The sequence below is a fragment of the Mustela nigripes genome, chromosome 13 (genome assembly GCF_022355385.1).
Source record: "Mustela nigripes isolate SB6536 chromosome 13, MUSNIG.SB6536, whole genome shotgun sequence".
Taxonomy (NCBI): domain Eukaryota; kingdom Metazoa; phylum Chordata; class Mammalia; order Carnivora; family Mustelidae; genus Mustela; species Mustela nigripes.
This window is the reverse complement of record NC_081569.1, coordinates 119,752,014-119,774,419: the sequence shown is the minus strand read 5'-3', so window position 1 is coordinate 119,774,419 and position 22,406 is coordinate 119,752,014.

Below are 22,406 nucleotides of genomic sequence, written 5' to 3'. Positions count from 1 at the left end.
CAGTACGTGTGACACTGGAATTCACTTCCAGCCTGTACTGTCTTTAATATTCCCTGATTTGTTTCAAGTACTCCAGTGTTCCTGGACTTGCTTATTGAGGTCGAGGAGTTTTTCCTAAGAAAGCACCTCTTCTCTGTCATGTCCACATATACCATAGTTAATGGAAAACCCAATACAAATTCAGGGTAAATATAAGTGCACAACCTTAAAAGAATCTCCAGGCCGCATCACATCCTTCTCCTGGGCCACCTCAAAATCACGTGGCTCCACCTTTTCCTCCAACTGCAGCTGCAGGAACCAGTTTCTCGCAGCCTACCAATGACCTCTGCACAGGAAGGTTCAAAATTTGCCCAAGGCCAGTGAAATAGCTCTTACCTGCTGCCCTGGGGCTTCTCTTATACCTTGGCAGCTAAAGTATGTGTGTGTGTGTGTGTGTGTGCGCGCGCGCACACGCATGCACACATGCATGTGCTTGTGCAGATGTACACTTGGGATGGAAGTCAATGTTCATGGGGCCATTTTAAACCCATGTAGTGAGAACAAGCAGACAAGTGTTTTCCCTTTTTGTTCCCGGGGGGATGTTCTGAACTGTATTTCCTGAGGCTTCTCAGAGTGACCAAGCCCCTTCAGGAACCAGCAGCTCATGGGAGTGGCCAGGCAATGGATAACACCTTCCTTTGTCCTTTGTTCCTTCCGTGTTTTACTCACACTGTTCAGTATTCCTGCCATCTAGGATTATATTCCCAAACAACTTAAGTATTAGTTTCTTTTTCAGGCTTGTTTTCAGGGAATCCTGGTTAAGAGACCATTTCTAAAACATCAGCAAGATTTGACATCAGAATGTCTTAGACCTTGAAGGTCCCTGCCCTGTGTGGCTCAGTCGGTTAAGCTCCCAACTTTTGATTTCAGCTCAGGGTCATGGGATCCAGTCCTGCAGTGAGCCTCACATCAGACTCCATGCTCAGTGTGAAGTCTGCTTGAGATTCTCTCTCTCCCTCTCCTTCTGCCCCTCCCCTTGCTCACTCTCCCTCTCTCAAATAAATAAATAAAATCTTTTAGAAAAGACTATCTTAGACCTTAGTGAAGTATATTGAACCTTCTTTTTCTCTGTTTCATGCCTTTCGATTCTGATATTGACCCTGTGTCATATTACAGAATGAATGCCTAATTGTCAGGGAAATTAATGCCAGGTTTTAAAATGTATGGACAGGGGCACCTGGGTGGCTCAGGGGGTTAAAGCCTCTGCCTTTGGCTCAGGTCATGATCTCAGGGTCCTGGGATTGAGCCCCGCATCAGGCTCTCAGCTCGGCAGGGAGCCTGCTTCCCCCCTCCCTCTGCCTGCCTCTTTGCCTACTTGTGATCTCTCTCTGTCAAATAAATAAATAAAATCTTAAAAAAAAAAAAAAAAAAAAAGTATAGACAGGTTAGGTACTCCCTTCAGGCTTAAATTGTGCTAAAACATAGGCCTGACCCTGAAAATTCAGATTTGGGACAGTCAGTCAAACAGCCCTGGTAAGTGTCATCCGACCTCATGAGCTCAGTCCACTGACAGCATAAAATGATGGCATGGATCTCCTTCCACTGTAGCAACACAGTGTTTCACCTGAAGCCTTTGCAGGAATTGAACAGTGGTCTGTTAAAAGAAAAAAAAAAAAAAAAAGGCTCAGTAAACCTTGGAAGTGTTCAACTGTTTATGTACCTCCACCCTCATCATGTCCCACAAAATAAAGACAATCTGTGCCTATCATGGGACTAACTCCACGAGGACTGTAGCAGAATGAACCAGAATTCCTAATTCAGATTTCACATTCGGATCCTCCCATTCTAGCTTCCTGAACCTTCCCCGATGTTTACTGAAGCCTAAGAGCTAACCTCCAGCAGTTGGTGCCTTCCTCAATAGGACTTGTAATAATGCCAATGGCTATAACCTGAATAACCAGAATATGTCATGTATCAGGAACTTACATTTTATATCACTAGGAAAACATCAATCTGAAAAGGCTACTTAGTGTCTGATTCCCACTGGGAAGACATTCTGGAAAAAGCACAATGATGGAGACAGTAAAAAGATCAAGGGTTGTGGGGGAGAAGATGGATAGGTGGATCTTAGAATTTTGAGGGCAGTGAAACTACTCCGTATGATACTGCGGTAATGGACACATGTCATTTATACAAACCCATAGAGTGTGCAACACCAAAAGTGAACTCTAATGCAAACTAGAGACTTTTAGTGATGATGATGCGTCCGTGTAGGTCCATCAATTGTAACACAGGTACCATTCTGGTGGGGGGGGGGTGCTGATGAGGGTGAGGCTGTATATATGTGGGGACGGGGAAGATAGTGGAAATCTCTGTTCTTCCCTCTCAGTTTTGCTGTGAACTTGAAACTGTTCTAAAAAAATTAAGTCCTTATAAAAAATAGTTAAAAAGAAAACAACATTTAAGCCAGCTATCATTCATTCCCTGCCCCCTTTGCCACATCACCACAAGCGAGAGAATAAGACTCTGCACCTCCGAATCCATGAGCAGCAACCCCGAAGTCATCAAAATGGGGAATGCCAAGTCAGGATTTAAACCCAGGTGTTTTTGTTTGTTTGTTTGTTGTTGCTGTTGTTTTATATTAATGACACCCTGTAGGTAGGGGATGAAAAGACTTTTCCTTCCCTCGTACTCCTCTTTCTACCTATCCTTAGACCCTTGAGAAGGGAACAGAGGCCAGCCTAAAATCATCTCTCACGCAGCCAATCAGTCTTCCAAACGATCAGATGCCATTTTCCTTCCAAGCCACCTTAAGTTCCTCAGGTCCTGCACACCAAGCATTGGTTAAGCACTGCTTGCTACTGAATGGCTGGGAGAGATGGAGGGCAGGGGGAGAGGGTGGTATTCTGATTTCCCTCCTATCACTCTTCTTTCTCTTGCATGGTGATACTGTTTGTCAAAAAGTGTGTCTCCTCTGAAGGGGAGTTCTGCTAGTACTTGATCTGTTTTGTTAGCAGACTGTCTGCATCCCACCCAGTACAAGCTCCATTTGGAGCTTAGCAAGACTCTAAGCCCATCTGGCAACCTCCGGGTTACCACAGCAACAACGCCCAGGCCATGGCTCCTCCCCAAGAAGCTGTCAATCAGAATGCCAGGGGAGATGGAGTTCAAGTGACAGTGTGTGGTCATCTACCCCTATTTAGATACAAGTTAAGTAACTCAGTAGCCAAAGACAAATGAATCTCCACCCTTCCTCCACTCTTTGCTCAGACAGTGAAGAAAAATCTCATATTTTATACCAGTCATTTTTCAACTATACGTAATGTACATAAGAATCACCATTGATGTTTATTTAAAATGAAGTTTCCTCAGCCATATCCTAAGTGATTTTTACTCACAGCATCCAGGATGAAGTCCTAGAAATTTGCATATTAAAACACGATCCTGATACAGATGATTTGAAAACTACTTACAGGAAACACTGATTTATAGATGTGTTACTAGAGACCCCAAGTCTGAAGATATTTGTTATGAGCTGAACTGTGTCTTCCAGAATTCATATGTTGATTCCTAACTCCCAGTACCTCAGAATGTGAGGAAATAGAGCCTTTAAAACCGTGATTGAGTGAAAATAAGGCCCTTATATCCAATCTGACTGGTGTCCTTGTAAGAAAATGAGATTAGGACACACAAAGAGACATCAGGGATGTGATGTGTCTGGGGGGAGGAAAGATTACGGAGGACACAACCAGAGAGAAGGTGGCCACCTGCACACCAAAGAAAGAGGCCCCAGAAGAAACCAAAGTTGCTGATACCTTGCTTCTACAAGGCTAGCCCCCAGAACTATGAGAAAATAACTTTTGGCTAAGGCACCCAGACTGTGGAATTTTGTTATGGCACCCCTAGCAAACTAATAGAGCATTAGGTACACCTATGTGTATGAAGCAAGCTCCCAAAACAGCAAATATGGCAAAATATTTATTACAGAGGTTAACAGTCAGCAATTTTGTTTTGTGTCCTTCTTACATGGCCCGTACCACACGTACTACACTACTGACTCAGAAAGTCTAAGAATGATTCCAAAAGAGCATGGCACAAGTTATATAACCTAAAATGTATTTTATATGATGAATTAGATGTCATTTGTGGGAGCTGAGAAGAGATTCAGGGCCTCTCTGGAATATTCATGGAAAGACTAGGAGGATGGCAGGCTTCAGGTAACATTCCAGATGGAGACAGATGGGACTGCCCAATAGACAGAGTAAAGTATGGGAGCAATGGGTTGACACGGTCAGACTCAAGTTTGCAGAGATGTTTTCTATCACACAACGTAATGATATTCTCAACCCTTTCCCAGCCTATTCAACATTTTGTTTAGTGACTCAGGTAAGGTTAGCTGATCACTAGGACAGATGTTAATTACAAAGCAATCAGGATGTAAGAAAAAAAAAAAAAACTGGAAAATGGGCTGAATTTCATAAAATGAATGAAAACTCTTGCTTTGGGGGCCAAAAACAATTACTAGAAAATTGCTCTCTTTCTAAGAAATTTTAACCAGTAACCCTTAATTTTATCCCTTTAATGATATTAAGTATATGGTAAGTAAAATGCATCAGGCTTACTTCAGGACCAGAACTCTAATTAGTTTAGTTAATTTGGGGTGTCTGGGTGGCTCAGTGGGTTAAAGCCTCTGCCTTCGGCTCAGGTCATGATCCCAGGGTCCTGGGGATCGAGCCCCACATCAGGCTCTCTGCTCAGCAGGGAGCCTGCTTTCCTTCCTCTCTCTCTGCCTGCCTCTCTGCCTACTTGTGATCTCTGTCTGTCAAATAAATAAATAAAATCTTAAAAAAAATTTAGTTAATTTGGTACACAGAACTAAAATTGTTGGACATAAAACTATGTGAACATTAGAAGCACACAACCTAAAAATGCCTGAGGAGAACCATACACATTCATTGGTTTGACCCAACCACCATGTGTGGTAAAACTTGTTTGTTGGTTTGGTTTTAATAGGTAAATGTATGCAACCCTGACTGTTATTTCCTAATGCATTCAATGAATTTGTAGGTGGGTTGAATAGTGAGATCGCATATGATTGGTAGGGTAACAATGCCTGCTATTAAAAACGTTTCATCAAAACGTTAAATGTCTTGACTCCATAGAGGTTTTTCTTCTCTCTCATACAGTCTGCTTATGCAGCTAGTCTTGGTCAGTGGGGCTGTTCTCCAGATGATGCTATGATGATGTCAGTTCTTTCCATTCTCTGCCTCCCTCTCAGGCCCCTAGAATTTCAATGTTTTTTTGCATCCCCCTGGGGGAAGGACATGCAACATGGAGGAAGTATATCTACCTCATAAATATATTGGCTTAAAAATGAAACACATCACCCTCTCTCATATTCCACAGATAAGAACTAAACACTTGGCCTCATGTCAATGCAAGGCAGGCTGGGAAACATCCCTGATAATGTGGCCACTTTCCAACAAAAACTATAAAAACAGGAGCACAAATTTTGATGTACAACTGTCTTTGTCACGAGTCTCAACTTAGTCCTTCAGCCAGGATAGTGAATTTTGATCGCAGTGATTCATATCCCATAAGAATAAAAAACAACCAAGAAGGAAATATGAAAAATGCAAATTGTAATCATTTTCAGACTGGAAAGCTATTTTCATCTTAGGAAAATCATTTGAATTTACATAGAGGGTCTTGTCCTTTTTGATGACAGGGAAGTTTTTTGTTTTCTTTTCCCCCTTCTGAAACATGATTTCTCTTGAATACTAAATAGAGACTAGGGGTTAATAGTTGTGTAAGAGCAGAGTATCTGGAAAAGCTGTTGCCATGCCAATGGAATTCACATTATTAATAACTTTTATTTATTTTTTCTCTTTCCAAACAGGTGAAATTTAAGAAGCTTAAAATAACTTCTAAAATGTCAGAAAACTAGAAGATTTTCATTAGGATCATAAGTAGTAATATTTCCACCATGTGAAAATGATTAAAAATAAAGAAATAAAATTTCCCTATAGTCAGCTTAGATGCACACTAATTTTATTTTACCCCAAATACCCTGCTTTTAAACATACATGTGTGGAATAGTAGTTCATATGTAGGTCACTCTCTGCATATCAAATATATTAAGTGCATATTGTCAGTGTCATTTCAAGTAAGGAAGAATAAAGTGAAACAAAATAGCAATAATGACAGTGTTCAGAACACTGGCAGTGGATGCAATTTAATCCAGAACATTGGGAGAAGTGTTAATTTCAGGCAAGGTATCTTAATTAAAACATTCTTATATATATGTGGTCCCTATGTACTAAATTATAGTACTCTTTTTTAAATTAATTAATTAATTAATTAATTAGAAAGGGGAGAGGTAGTGAGGGGCAGAGGTAGAGAGAGGAAAAGAATCTTAAGCAGGCTCCATGCCCAGTGTGGAGCCCTTCTCAGAGCTTGATCTCATGACCTTGAGATCATGAACTGAGTTGAAATCAAGAATCAGATGCTTAATAGACTGAGCCACCCGGGCACCCCTGTAGTATTCTTGCTCCAACTGGAGGCTCCAAAATGCTAAGGATATTGCTGTTCCTACTTACCTCAAGGAAAAAAAAAAAAAAGTCAAATTTCTCAACAATATATTAATGGTCTCAGACCATAAAACTCTCATTTTGCTGCTTAACATTTCCCTCCATAGTTCATCCCCAACTTCCTTCACAACATATGAGAATCTGTGTTTTCAAAATTTTAATTCAAAGGAATAGGAAGAGAGGAAGGATCATAGTCTTCACTATAAAGACTCTCATTTTCAGTTTTGCATTCTTTATTGTGTGGAACTGAGGGAGAAAACATGGGTGATAGAATGGCAGTTTCTGAACTTTGTGGAATACCACCCCCTTACAAAATTAATAGATAGCATACAAAAAAATTCTTCTTTCAAATGTTTAGGGTTTAGTACTTTAAGCAAAGTTAGTTTTGTGTTTCTCTTTGTTTTCCTAACACCAAAACGTCCCATAGCTTGCAATTACCAATATGGCTTCTGACCCTCAAGAGAAGATACAGAATATGTGGGGGTTTCCCAAACTTATTTTGAATGAAACCCTGTTTTCCGGACATTTGAGAAGATTAATGTTCCTTTGAACATTTTCTGGGAAATGCTAAATCAAACTCTCACACAGTCTCTCAGGGATCTCTTCAATAGATATAATCCCTAGCAACCCATAAATTCTTTTCTCTGTTATTGGCTTGTTTTTAACCTGAGCCCTACTTTTAAATATTAAGCTGTTTTTTTTTTTTTTAAACACAATTCCTTTTTATCTATGGCTCCTATATTTTATGTCAGTGACTTTTTTCATAAAAACTAGTTGACTAAAACACACTTTGCCCCTCATAAAAAGAATCTTTGTAAAGATAGAACAGCAGAGAACATGACCTACTTGGTTTCTAGTACCATCATGACTCCTTTGTTTCAATGACTAAAAGTTTGGTGAAAAGCAAGATATTATCCTTCCAATGGAAGTTGCACAGGATTAAGACTAGGAGTTCTTTGATATTCGGTTCAAAACAGGAGAGAAAGAACATTACATGACATAATACAAAAGTGGTCTTTCTCAGAAATCCTTTATTTTAATAGTTTATTTTTTATATCACTTTAGACTTACAGGAGAGTTTCAAAAATAGCACAGAGAATGTCATGTGCTCTACACGCAGTTTTTCTTATGTGAATATTTTACAAAACCATAAAATTTTTATCAAAACTAAGAAATTAACGTAGAACAACACTGTCAGCTAAAGTACAGAACTTACTTGCATCCCACCAGTTTTTTCCACTTATATATTCTGTTTCAGGATGCAATCCGAGATCCAACATTGTAGTGACTTGTCACATCCCCTGTAACCTGTGACAAGTCCTCAGTCTTTCCTTGTCTTTTATGACCTTGACATTGAAGAACAGTGGTCAGTTATTTTTGCAACATGTCCCTCAATTTGGATTTGTCTGATGTTTTCTCATCATTTGGTTAAGGTTATCTGTTATTATTTTTTTAAATTTGTTTATTTTAATACACATATAATGTATTTTTATCCCCAGGGGTACAGGTCTGTGAATCGCCAGGTTTACACACTTCACAGCACTCACCATAGCACATACCCTCCCCAATGTATCTGTTATTTTTTAAGGATTAATTTATTTATTTGTGAGAGAAAGAGAGCATGCTAACACAAGTTGGAGGAGGGGCAGACAAGAAAATCTCAGACAGGCTCCCTGCTGAGTGGGACTTAGGGCTTGATCACACTGCCCATGAGATCATGACCCATGAGATCACCATGTGAACAGAAACCAAGAGTAAGACACTTAACAGACAGAGCCAACCAGGTGCCCCGAGGTGATGCATTATTGAAAAGGATGCCGCGGAGGTGACATGACCTTTTCAGTGCATTATAACAAAGAATTAACCACGTGGATTATTGTTGCAATGATGTCAATCTTGACTACTTGGTTAAGATGGTATTTTCTAGGATTCTCCATTGGACATTTACTAATTTTCCTTTGAAATTACTAAATATTTTGGAGGAGATACGTGGAGACTATGCAAATATCCCTTTCTCTGCTTAAACTTTTACTTACTCATTTCAATGCCCATTAGTCTGTGGAAATTATTACTATGGTGTTCTAATAGTGATTTTCTAATTTCTTCAAACTTTCCATAGTTATTCTTTGAAATTCTCCTGTGAGGAAGAGTTGTTGTTTCTCTTTCATTTATTTCTTCAGTTATTAATTTATATCAATATGAATTCATGGATATTTAATTCTTTGGGTTATAATTCAATATTACAGTATTTATTATGCTGTTCAAGTTGTTCCAAGCAGAAGCTTTTAATAAGCACTAATTAAAGGCAATTATGTCACCCTTTATGGAGTGTTTTAGAGCTCTGTATATATAATAGATCAAATCCAGGGAAGTTGGTGGTAGGGATAGAAATTATTTTTTCTGGAAGCCCTTCCACTGCTTTGGTTGAATTGTTGTATGCTATGGAGACAATTGCATGCATATTGGCATGGTGTTCTGTGGTCTTTCCTGACCCTGTTGATCTCTGAAGCCAGATGAGCTGACCGTTCTTGAAAGTCATTATCAACAGTTGCAGTTCTATGTGCATATGAGCACTTGACTTAAATGCTGGTCATTGTTGAATGCTGGTCATCTAGTAGACCAGTAAAAGGTTCTCTTCTCTGGATACAGCAGTTGTCCTTCTTCCTGCACTTGTATGCTCTATCTAGCAAATTAAATGGACATAGTCTTAAGGACAAATAGCCTTTACTTGCTCATCTCAAATGCCTTCTCTTATCCATCAAAGAGAAGTAGAGCCCCATTTACACCAGAAAGACTTTTCTTTGAGTATCAAGGAATTGTGAATCCCGAAACATGCATTTTCATTTAATGTTAGAGCTGAGAATCATCAATGAAATCAGAAATTTAGCTAACTCTGCTGAAGCAGACATTTGAGGAGGGATGTTTTTGAGTATTGCTGTAAGTTCAGGGAGGGAAAACCAGTTTCCTTTCTTCTTTGTTTTTCTTTTTATTATTTAAAAGTTTTAGTAATTGTTCACCACTGTAGATAGGAGAAATACAAAAAGGCAACTTCTCAGAAACTCTGAGTAATTTTATCAAAAGTGGTGCCTGTTCTGATGGAACAGGAGTAATCATATATGCAGGACAATATTCTTACTATGTGTTAATTAATGTAATCCCCTAACAACTCATGATACATAGGGTATTGTTATACTCATCTTACAGATGAGGAAATAGAGATCAAAAAGTCAACCAAATTGCTCCTGGTCATAGAGCTATGGGTAGTGGGTGGATATAGCTTTGAGCGAAGGGTCAGGCTCCACAGACCATATCTTAACTGTTGACCACATAATACATCTCAGCTCTTACCAGCTGTGCAGCTTGGACAAACTTCTTCAATGAACCTTTGATATGATTTGTGAAATGAGGATAGTAATGTCTGTTTTTCAGAGTTCTACCAAGTATGGATAATGTATGTAGAAGGTTTAGTCCAGTAACCATAACATTTTAGATATTAAATAGTGTATCTTTTAGATTCTGTACTCTTAATCACTAACATAATTTTTAAACACCAATATATGGCATTTGCTGTATTTTTTCCTGATTTTTTCTGTCTTGCATTTCCTTGGCTTCTTCCCCCTCCCACTAACACTGCTATTTCTTAAATTGGTAGTAATTGTTATCTTATTAAGAAATAAAAGGCAGAAGATGAAAAGAAGGAAAGTTCATTTTCTCATTTTTTACATATCACCTGACAAATGTCTGTTCTAAGTGAATATATATACAGATATATTTCCACTCCTTTAATCCTTATAAAATTCCTAAGTGTTAGATACCATTATTATTTTCCATTGAAAAAAAAGACAAGTAACTGTCACACACTAGCTAGTAAGTAGCAGAACCAGACTTTGAATTAAGGAAATCTGGTTCTAAAGTCTGCTACTAACCACAAAGGTTTGATCACCTTAGCCTGAACTTTGTATATTCAGTTCTTGAGGTCCCAAAAACTACCTCTGTGACTGTGATGGGTTATAGGTTAGAGGAGTGTCTTTGTCAATGAGACTCCTTTTTTGCAATTTAGAATCCAGCTGGTTTACTCATCCATTCAGTCATTTCGCATTTACAGAGAATTTACTGTGGTCCTGTGCTGAATGCTGAGGAAGGGAAGGACTGGGGAGAGAATACAAAAATGATTAAGTCAAGATCCTCATCTTTCAAGAGGGAGTCTCGCAATTTTTAAAAACCATTCCAACTGCTGCTCTTGAAAATTCTTTGAGGTGTGAGTCGAGAACGCTGTGAGGCGATACCCTACCATGAAGCAGGAAGTAGGTAAGGCTTCATGGAGAAGAAGGTCAGATGTCATCTGAGTGTTGCAGGCTGAACAGAGAAGAATCAGCCTGTGTAGAGGTAGGAGCAGCAAGTCAATCAAAGCACAAAATTTCATGGCATATTAAGGGAACTGTGGGAAGCTGGAAGTGGCTGGAGTTAAAAGTACTTGGTAAAAGAAGGTAGCAGTAGGGGGAAGGTAGAACAAGGGAAAATAAAGCTGAAGATGAGACAGCATTCAGCAGATCTCAAAGAGCCATGTACTAGAATCTGGGGTTTGCCTTCTTTAGTGACTGGGAGCCATTGCTGGTCAAAGAAGAGATACCGGGTAGAAACAGACCCGGACTGGGTATCAGCACACATTTGCTTTGTGCCTGGCTTGGTGATAAGTCTGCTCTGTGACATTGGGTGGAGAAGTGCTCCTGTCAGGATTTCAGTTATCCATCAGCAAAGAGAAGACCGAGGCTCATATTACTTCTAGAAACCCTTCCAGCTCTAAAAGAGTATCTATTTCCATAATTATCCCATTTGTGGTCTTTGTATAGGAAGTGGTCTAAAACACACTGGGAAATAAAAAGCACCACTGATCCCAACCAAAGAGGCCAGGAATTTTCCGAGGTAATTGGTAGCATCCGTCACCGAGCATCAGCATGAAGGCTCCCGGGCATGGGTTCTACTGCTGCTGCTCAGGCCGGGACACCTCTGTTCTGCCCAAGATTTAACCCTTGCATTTCTGCAAATTGTTATCCTAATGCCTGTGGGGTTCATTATGGCAAGCCGATCTATCACAAGGATATTTGCCCCAGGGTACCTTAATTCTTGGAGCAAGATTTTTATTTAGCCCTCAAGGTTCTTATGGGAAGAAGTAAAGCCAGAGCTGCCCTGTGTTTGGATGCCTAACACAGTTTTTAAAACTGGAGAGGAAAAAAAAGAACCAAAACTTGTCACACTTTATTTGTGTATATGTTCATGTGGTAGCTATATCCATTTCTGCTCTGAAATGTCCTCATGCAATATATATGATCAGCAAATATTTATTTTCTAGTCAGAACATATTTAATAAACTGTTTTAGAGAACACACAAGTAACATACTTGTGTGCGCGCACACACACACACACACACACATTTGAGGCTAGATATAAAACTTCCTCTTTCCCAGGGAAAAGAAGTGAACTGAAATGTATCCCTTACCTGCAGCTCCCGGGCTGGATTCTGTTTTCTCTGAGGTCATGAAGAAGTAGGCATTTGTGGATTCAAATGTGTGTGAGACTTCCGCTGGTCTTTTCACTTTCTGTTCTTCTGGTGGAAAAAATCTTCCAGAAAGTGCGAAAATATCAGAGAATGCCAAGAAAAATGTCTTTCTGTTCAGTTCCCGTGAATTTGAGAGCAAGCATTAAGAAGGCCTCCCTCCTTGGGACACCAGATTCGCAGAACAGAGGTCAAAGGTGAGCCTCCATGTGTAGTCAATTCAGAATATCCAGGCCCAGGCATCCTGGCCAGCCAGCTTTTGCTGTTCTGATCACCTCTTTGGGGAAAGCTCAAGGACTCTGATATCACCTCTCCTATTTCACTCACTGAGCACATTAGAGTGCTTTTCTGGTTATTCTACTGTTTCCATAGCTGTGGTCTTTTTTTTTTTTTTTTTTAATGTCCTAGTTTCCTCCTTAAATCCTCTAGTTGACTTCCTGCCCTGACAGTGATGGAGACCTACATCCACAAAGTTCTTCAGTCCATCCCTCTGTACTGTCTCCTTTCCTTCATATCTTGTCATGGAGTCCTTCTCATTTTCAGCCTGCTCTCACGTCTGGAGCCCTCTTTCAAAGTGATAGGTGCTTTGTACTTCACTTGTTCAGCCTGCTCTCACGTCTGGAGCCCTCTTTCAAAGTGATGGGTGCTTTGTAAATTCATTAGTGAGGGTCCAGATTATTTTGGTTGAGTGGCTGGAAGGCTCATATGAACCCTCAATCTTATTTTTCCTGCAGGTTATTCGGTAAAGGAGAACCAACTTTTTTTTTGTCTTGCTTTATTTCAATCTTGCTCTGCTCCAGTAAGTTCTGGTAAAGGGAAGGTGTAATAATAAAATATCAAACTTCCTCAAAATTTTTCCTTGCACAAGTGGCAGAAATATATTGCCTCAACGATGTCCTTGGCTGAATATTTATTTTATTTCCTGAACAATCCAGAAATCTAGTGATTTCAAGTCCAAGATAAAGCCTCCCCCTTCCATGGCATCTCCAGAGCGCTGCCCCGCCCTCTGCTGCATACCCCACAGTGACTGCTGGTCTGGACCACAGCTCATTAGGTGTTTCCCTATCTCCTTCCCAGACTGAACTATGACTTCCTCCAGGCCAGGGACTGTGCTTTCTGTATGTAATGTGGCATCTAGAAAGCACTCAAGAGACTGACCGGCTGTGAGGATAAATGCATGAGGGGATAGGTTGACTGATGATCAATTCTCAGCGATAAGAATGTTCCCAGTTCCAGAGAAGAAGCTTCGTTATATTCACTTTGATTATGTGTGCCTTGCACTTCACTCTTCTTTTGAAAAGAGACAGGGATGAACTCCCAAAGTAGGTATATTCTTTTCTCCCCAAATAGAGGAAGGCCCCTGAAATAAGTGCCTGTACAATCTTAGAGCAAGATTTTTATTTAATCCTCAAGGTTCTCATGAGAAGAGGTAAAGACAGAGTTGCCCTGTGTTTGGATGCCTAACATGGTTTGGGTGTCTAACCCTGCCTGCCCTCAGAATTCTAATTCATAGGAATGTCAGCCATTCACTCCATTTTGTTTTTACTTTTTCGGCATCTGCTTGCACATCAAAATCAGGACTTTTCCTGGGATAACTTCAAAAAACAAAGAAAAACTTTCTCCTTTGGATTTTGTTTAGATTCACTGTTCTCTCTCTGTTAGAAACCCATCCCCGGCAGATGTGAGCCTTTGCATGTGGTCACTGCACGTGAAGCTATTCCTGACAACAAGATCTATGGATAAACAGGAGGGAAAGAGCAGTCAAAATTCTGCCTGTGCAGAAAGGGCCTGGGACCATCTATCTTACCCCTTTCCCTTCAAACACCTGCCTAGACCCTGACCATGGTTTCCAACAGGCATTTTTCTGTGTCAGTGTCTGACAATCTCCTTAGAACTCCTTGGCAAGGTAAGGAGGCTCACCTTGTTCTCTCAGATGGACACCTACATCTTCAATAAGCATTCAAGTCATTCTTGTGCAGCTAGTCCCCATCTATACTTGGAGCAACTCTGTTCTGTAAGGGAGCGGGAGGGAAGTCACCCCTTTTCTTTGGCCTCAATATCTTCATTCATCTTTCCACCACTTTGCTCAGGCACAAACTTCTTCAGAACCCATCACTCATTCCTCTGAAGTCCTTTTGCTTCCTAGTCTCCATCCCTGCACCCCTTACCTTGATCCCTTCTCATCTGAGACTCTGGAAGGAATCCCATAACTCCTCAGGTCATGATTCCAAAAGAGGCATGTCTAACTTCCACGGTACCTCAGTGCTTTCTTGACCTATCTTTCTCATTCTTCCCCAGTGATACTCATCCAGATATTCACAGCTCTCCTCAGTTCTCACAGAACTTTTACAGAACCCCAATATTTCCAAGAACATACGGTTCATGAAATTTGAATCTCCTCACTTTCCCTTTTGTTCCCCCTCCAACGACTGAGAGAAACATTCCGTCATTCCCTCGTCCTCTTAAATATTCACTTATATAAGCTTCAGAATATCCCTGAGAAAAAAGAAAAATTGACTTTTTCCTTTAAAAGCAGATTCCTCTAACTAGAGGCTAAACAGCATCACCTTAAAAGCTCTACAAATCATATCCTTTTCTTCTACATTTTGACCTTTCCATCTCCACTCTATCTTTTCTCTCCCACTTATAGATATGCTGATCCCACCCTTAAACAAACAAGCCAACAAACAAAACACACTTTTTTCTGCTGACTCATCAAAGCTATACATTCCCCCCATTGATTTCCCTACATTTAATATGATTTTTTTTTTAATTTTTTAAAGATTTTTATTTATTTATTTGACAGGCAGAGATCACAAGTAGGCAGAGAGGCAGGCAGAGAGAGAGGAAGGGAAGCAGGCTCCCTGCTGAGCAGAGAGCCCGATGCGGGACTCGATTCCAGGACCCTGAGATCATGACCTGAGCCGAAGGCAGCGGCTTAACCCACTGAGCCACCCAGATGTCCCAGAATTTTTTTTTTTAAATCTATTCCTGTTTTCTCCATTTCTTTTCCGATTCATTCCTTAATCCCCTGACCCACTCTCTCAGCCACTATAATCAAATTCTTTTTATTGGAGTCATCAATAGTAACTGAAATATTAAATGCAGAAGGCTTACTGAAGAACTTATGCTATCTGAACATAATAGAATGAAAATTTAGGAAATTTGAAACTCTCACCTCTTCTTGGCTCCCATGACAAGACTGGCTCTCCTCTTTCTGACTGTTCTTTCTTGGCAGAGATTGCTACAATTCTATAATAGCCAAGTGCATCTCTTCTTCCTGGGCACACACATAGGCCACAGCTGTCACCGTTTCTGCAATTACATGTGGCCTTGAGACTGAGTTCTGGTGCTAGAATGTGAGTGGAAGTTAGGGGAACCACTTCTAGACTTGATCATTTGCAATTCTTATCTCTTCTCTGTGGAAAGTCAAATGGAGAGTAGAATTCAAAGAGAAAAACCTTTCAATGAGTGCATTTTTTTCCTCATGTAATCCAAATCATTCAACATGACTTTGTGATATGACAGGAGGAGTACAAATGTATTGGAATATGATGCTCTCATAACCTGAGGGAGGAAATACCCAGGCTGGTGGCTTGAGCCATTAGAATTCTGTTTTATTTGCTCCAAGGTAGTTGTGCTGGTTGATTTATGTGTAAACTTGGATGAGCTATCAGGTGCTCAGATATTTGGCAAACTATTATTCTGGGTGTTTCTCTGAGTCACTTTTTGATGAGGTTATCATTTAAATTAGTGGACTTTAAGTAAAGTAGATTGCTTTCCACAATGTGGGTGGGCCTCATCTCATCAGTTTGAGACTCCATAAGACCAAAAATACTTTTTCTAACAAGAGAGAATTCTCCAGCAAACTGCCTTTAGACTTTATCACCGTATCAGCTCTTCCCAATTCAATGGAAGACAGTCTTCAGACTTCAGCAAGAACATTGGGTCTCCTGAGATACCTTCCTGCCAGCCTTCAGACTGGCATTGCAACATATCAGCTCTCCTGGGCTTCTAGCCTGCTGGCCCACCCTGCAAATTTTGGACTTGCCAACTTACATATTTGCATGAGCCAATTTCTCATAATCATCTCAACATATACATTCTGTTTCTCTGAAGAAACCTAACTAATCCAATGGCATACAAATGTTATCAGTTTCTATGGGTTCCAGTAAGTGAAAAAATTGGGGAAGCACTGTTGGTTCTAGTTCTCAAATTCACTGCAGCATACTTTCCTCCAGGCTTTGAATTTTTGTTCTCTCCACCTGAAAATAGCTTTTCTTTTCCTAATTCTTCCCTGGCTGCCTAACCTCTGCTCAGCCATCAGCTCTCATCATTGTCCCTGTTTCTTCTGTTAGTTCTTCCCAGACACTCCATGTGCAACCCCATAAAACTGCATTAGGGGCCTCTTTCAATAGCTTCTTAATGTCCTATAACCACCTAGTTCATGACCTACCTCTCCATGAGATCCCAAGAGTCTTGAGTAAGGAGGTCTCTTGATCTGCTTCATGTTATATCCCTAACATGTTGCCCAGTACCTGCCTTTGGACAGGTTTTCAAATAATATTTGTTAAATAAACCAATAAATGAAAGGAATATCCACAGTTTCAAGAAAAAAAAAAATAAAAGACTTATTACTCAAAGCAATCTAGAAAAAAATCCAACTCAAGAAAAAGCAAGTGAAACAGATTCCCAGATGGAAGCAGTAGTAAGTATCCTTGTTTCTCAGCAAAACATTATAATTAAAATGGAACAGGTTGTTTTTCTTATTTTAGCATCTGGAGGAAGGACCATTCTCATGGATGTACTTCTTGTGTATTTAACATGGTAATCAACTTGGGAGTCCTTCCAAATCAGAGCTCACCATGGGACTAGATGGTGTATATTTTAAGCCATATAGTCTTTGCTGCAATGACTCAATCCTGACATTGTAGTACAAAAGAGTCCAGAGGCAATACATAAACAAATGAGCATGCATATGTTCCAATAAAACTTTATTAAAAAAATACTAGCGATGGGTCAGATTTGGCTCACAGACTATAATTTGCCTATCCGTGTTCCAGATAAAAGATTCTCAGCCTCTGAATGGGGAGGACTGCTTATGTTGTTTCTCCATAGGCCATTATCATCAAGCCCAAAACAATTGTTATAATACAGTTTCAGGGGACCTGAAAACCTAATTGATATTACTCTCCACTGTCACACTAGAGCACATTGCAAGCAATAAATGTCATTTGGATAATTCTCCCTTACAGACACACAAGGCCAAACTGTTCACTGCACACCAGGAAGCAAACTGGGGAGCTGGCAAACTCTGTGTTAGCACCACAGCTGGGACCTTAGACCTGGACCTTCTGTCTCAGCTCTCTGTGAGGCACAGGATGAAACAGACACACCATGCCTGAACCCCTCAGAGTGATAAAGGATAGAGAAAAGATCTGACAGTGAGGAGAGAGACTTCTTTGGAGAAACTATTGACAAGTTATGACTATTCCTTTTGTAACAAAGGGGAGATTTGTTACTTTTGAATCTCAAGTCCAAGGGTTGGGTATGTAGATATCTCATGTGTGTTTGTACTTGCACACCCAGGGGCAGTGAGGAGTGGGGGGAGGGAGGATTTCAAAAGGAATACTCAGAAAGCTCCAAAACATATTAAGGTGACACAGAAATTATAGTACAGATCTTATGAGAAAACTACGTCACACTGTGGACCTGATTCTGACTCCTGTTTGGAAACTCAATGGTGCCCAGATTCACGAATTGGGAGGCCAACTGGAAACTTGGGAGAGGGTTGTGATCCTGGGGCTCCTGCTCTCTGGGAGTCTGTTAAAGGGCAACAGAACATAACACTCCAATGTATGCCCCTTCGAGTATTCATTATTTTCAGCTGAAGTCAATTGAGAAGCAACACATATAGGGAAGATTCTCTGCCTTCCTCCTTTCTACCTAAAAGCAGAGCATAAATTTACCATGAGACGTACTTTCCATGTATCAGAAAGAGAAGAACATTCTTATTACTGGAGATGGGAAGTGGTTGCAGAGGTAAGTCTTTACAAACAAACCTTTCCAAAATAACCTACATCTTCCATTATTTTCCCTCACATGTTTTCCATAATTTGCCATCCTTGGCCCAACCCCATTTTCTTTTGTTTTATCATATCTCCATAACGAAGCACTCTTTGTTAAAATAATACATAACATCTATGTTGGGGGTTTTGCCTCTTTTTTTTTCCTGCTAATCTTTGTTAATTCAATTCGAAGACCCTGGTCATAGAAACTAAGAAGGTAAAGAAAAGTCTGTCGTCCCATACACTGTCAAGGCAGAAATGTCAAAGTAGTTTTTGCTCTCTGAGTTATAAGAGAGCACGAGTATGGAATCTTCTTTATATCTTATCCATAGACCCCTCAAGAAGGGGAAGGAGAGGAACCAGTTGGATGTATACCATACCCCAGAACTTCAAGACAAAGAAAGGGGAGCTATAGTAGAGAAGGGCCTTGCAAGGAACTACCAAACATCCTATCCAAGTGTTATGAGAGAAGGGGGCAGATGGCATTACTAATCTTTAAGGCTCAGAGAGGATGGAACATGGCCAGGTAAGCTGGGCACCCTTTCTTGTCTCCCTACCCCTTCAGCACAGACACAGACTTAGAGAGATCATGGCAGGGACAAAGGGCAACAAACAAGAAAGACAGAAGGTGAGCAGGAAAGAGAAGGCAAAGACCCCACCTGTGGTCTTGGATTCTAACTGAATTGGCTTTGAGGTGGGGAAGGAAATATTTAACCCTATTTCAAGTTCAGGCTTTAATTTTTATCCTTGGCTGGATGATCTAACTATTGCTTTGAGACTTTATGACTTAAAGTGTTGACAGGACCTAAGAAAAATGAGACAAAGTCATGAGTACCCCCTCTATTCTGGAGTAGAGGAAAATTGTCTCCACCAAATTCCTGAATAGAGTTTCAGAAAAATTGGAAGACATATAACAAACTGGCTTTTGATCACAATCCCTGCATTATTCCTGCTCTGTTGCACATTTCTTTGAAAGAATGGTCAGAGTAATATCTTTAACCCTGTGGTAATCAACATGAGTCTAGTCTGTTCTTTGCCAGCACTGTAACGGGTGCCAGGGAGAATATAAAAATTTATATATTAACCCTACCTTCAATAGCTTCATGATATGACAAAGATGACTAAATATTTAAGTAAAAAAATGTCAGAAATGGTTCTTTCCCTTTAGTCTTTTAGGAGGGTCTCTTTGAGGGTCAAAACATACGTTTCTCCAACTCCAACAGAGACATTGACTAGGAGTACTTAATAGGCAGTCAAAGAATATTTGGAGAATGAATAAATAACTGTTATATAAGAGATTTTAAGATTGTTTAAAATACAAGGCAATAGAAATCCTGGAGTTTTATAGTGCAGTTCCCTAAAAACAGATGTTTGGTTTCAATGACATGTGATTCTTATTTCTAACTTGTAGATAATGGACCAAAGAAACCTTGGGATTTTGCATGATAAAAGCTCATATTAACAGGCATTTTACACAAAATTGGCCTTTTAACAAAGAGATTTAAAAAAAAGAGTCCTAAAATAATATCTTTCTTGTTTTGCTTTTTAAAGAAAAAGGGGTGATTATGAAGTGCTTTTCATTAAGGAATTACCATTTATCTTATCACAATATTTACTCTCTTTTCATATGTTTTATATTTCCTCATTGCTGAAGAAAGAGCTCAGAAACTCAACGGCAGGAAAATAACTGTTGACTCTTACATTCAAATGACTGTGTATTTCCTCTACAGTTCTGATGGTTTTCCTAACTCAGTATTAGAAAAAATGCAAATGTCAAGGTTCTTGGTGAAGTTGATTGTTTTGATGCTATTACTCACTGGGAAAGGCCTGACTAAAATTCAACCCAGGCACCTTGTCCCTCCTTTACAATCATACCACCACAGCTCCTAAAATTTAACTCAGTTTGCTACTACCTTAGAAGAGGTCCTGGGGAAAGAACTCATCATTAAAAAAAAAAAAAAAAAAAAAAAAAAAAATGGACCCAGTAAAGAGCAAAAGAAAAACAATCCTCCTCCAAACACCTCTTTGCAAGACAAGGTGAAAAATGTGAGTTCTGGCCTGTTACTCTGAGCAAAGGGAGAAAGGTCTGAAGATAAACACACACACACCCATTTAGATGCAGCTGGAAAAACGAACTCAGGTTTAGAAGGCCTGACTCCAAACAAAATAGGTTTTTTAAACTTCTCTGGGGGAATCTCTCATCGACGCTCAACACTGAACTATGTATCTCATACATCTGCCTCTCTCTCAATTAACAGATGCCGGGCACAGGGCAACAGGGAAGAACAGCCCACTTCTGTCTCCTGAGAACCCAAGATGGTGTGGACTTCAGATCCTGGCTGACCTAGGCCACAACCACCAGTTGCTTTTCTAGTAAAAGAACGGATTTATCCAGTGGTGTAGGGCGCTCTCATTAAGCAGGAATGCATTCTCAATTGGCCTGTGCTTCTCTGTTGATGACAGATTTAGAGGCACATTTATGTACAATGGCAATTCTAAGATGTAATTATGCCTTAAAAATGTATTTTTGCTTATGAAAGATGCACCTACATACTAATGCTAAGAGTTATTAGGGACTTAGCCTCTTATCAGAGATAATTCTACATACTTTTCATTAGCTTGATTAGGTCATACAATAACTCTATGAAATAGAGTTTACATTTTGGGGGGCTGAGAGAAGAAAGATAGGAGATTTAATATATGACCAAGGTCATAAAGGTAATAAGTGGTAGAGCCAGCATTGAACCCAGGTTTTGGCTCCAGAATCTATCCTTTTGTTCTCTACATTTAATATAATTAGTCACAAAATTAATGTCAGGTTGTTATACTGCATGGTAATGAGGTTTAAAGACATAATGGTCTGCGGCATAATTAGCATGTCCCACTTTATTGGTCTGGAGTATGAATAAAATCATATATCTTTTCATTACCAACTAACATAACTCAATACTCCTATCAGGATGTGATAAGAATATCTTTTTTTTCCCCCCAAGCCAGTTTCATTCTCCAAAATGCATGTTCATACAATTCATTCTTTTTTTTTTTAATTTTTTATTTTTTATAAACATATATTTTTATCCCCAGGGGTACAGGTCTGTGAATCACCAGGTTTACACACTTCACAATTCATTCTTGATCATGATTCTTGTTTGAGCAGAAATCAGGAGCACTACCTAGAAATTCAGCGCCTCTAAAAATACCATCAGCAGTTGATTTCTTCAGAAAAAGACTCTCAGCTTGCCCTAACACCACTGTGGAAGAACCTGTGTGTCATAACCAAAAAACTTTGGCCAAAGAAAAATAATTCACTATTGATGAACAAAGTGAGAACCAATTGGGACCGACTAGAGGCAGAAGTAGAAAGTTCTCTGTCATCACCATGAGCCTCATTAATGAAACAGGCTGGTTTGGGGTACATTACTACTATGTTCACGCCTCTGCTGGAGTCACTACATCTTCCAGAGAATGAGACGGCAACAAGGAGAAGATTCTCTTAGTTATGTCATGCAGACTTCTTTCCATGGTTCTGCTTCTTTTCCTATGATATTTTATTTAAAATTTATATTCACTGACAGTAATGACAAAGTATATCCATAATAACAAATGGCTGGGTTAAGAGAATCAGCAATTCCTCATGATTATCAGGTTCTAATATAGAGCTTGGGTCAACAATTCAAGCAACTCAATCATTTGCTATTAAGTTCTCTTATGAGAAAGTGCCATGAAGATCAGTGTCTTTTATTGCTCACCGAATTCACTTAAAGCTATGTCAATCTTGAGATAGATTCTATTAATCATATGGCTCAAAACGGAAAGGAATTGGGGTCTGGAGCCATCCTGTCTCAAGAAGTTCCCAGAGTACCATGCAGCTGGGCCTGCCTTTCCCAGAATTTTTGGATTTCTACTTACCAAGGCATTTGAGAAGGGCTGTCAAAAACATGTGCTCTGTATTAATACCAGTCTTCTCTAGGGCTCCAAATAATTACCTTAGGGTACACTGATCTTTTTCTTAGGAAATAGGGTGGCTTTTGAGTTTTTGCCTTAAGAAGCAACTAATGAATATCAGCTATTGCTATCGGGGTAAAATGCTTTAGGATACACTGTTGGATGAAGAAAGAACCAGACACCTACACTGATGAGCTGGGTTTAAACATAATAAACAGTAAACACTGGGGTGGATGGGTGGTTCAGTGGGTTAAGCGTCTGCCTTCAACT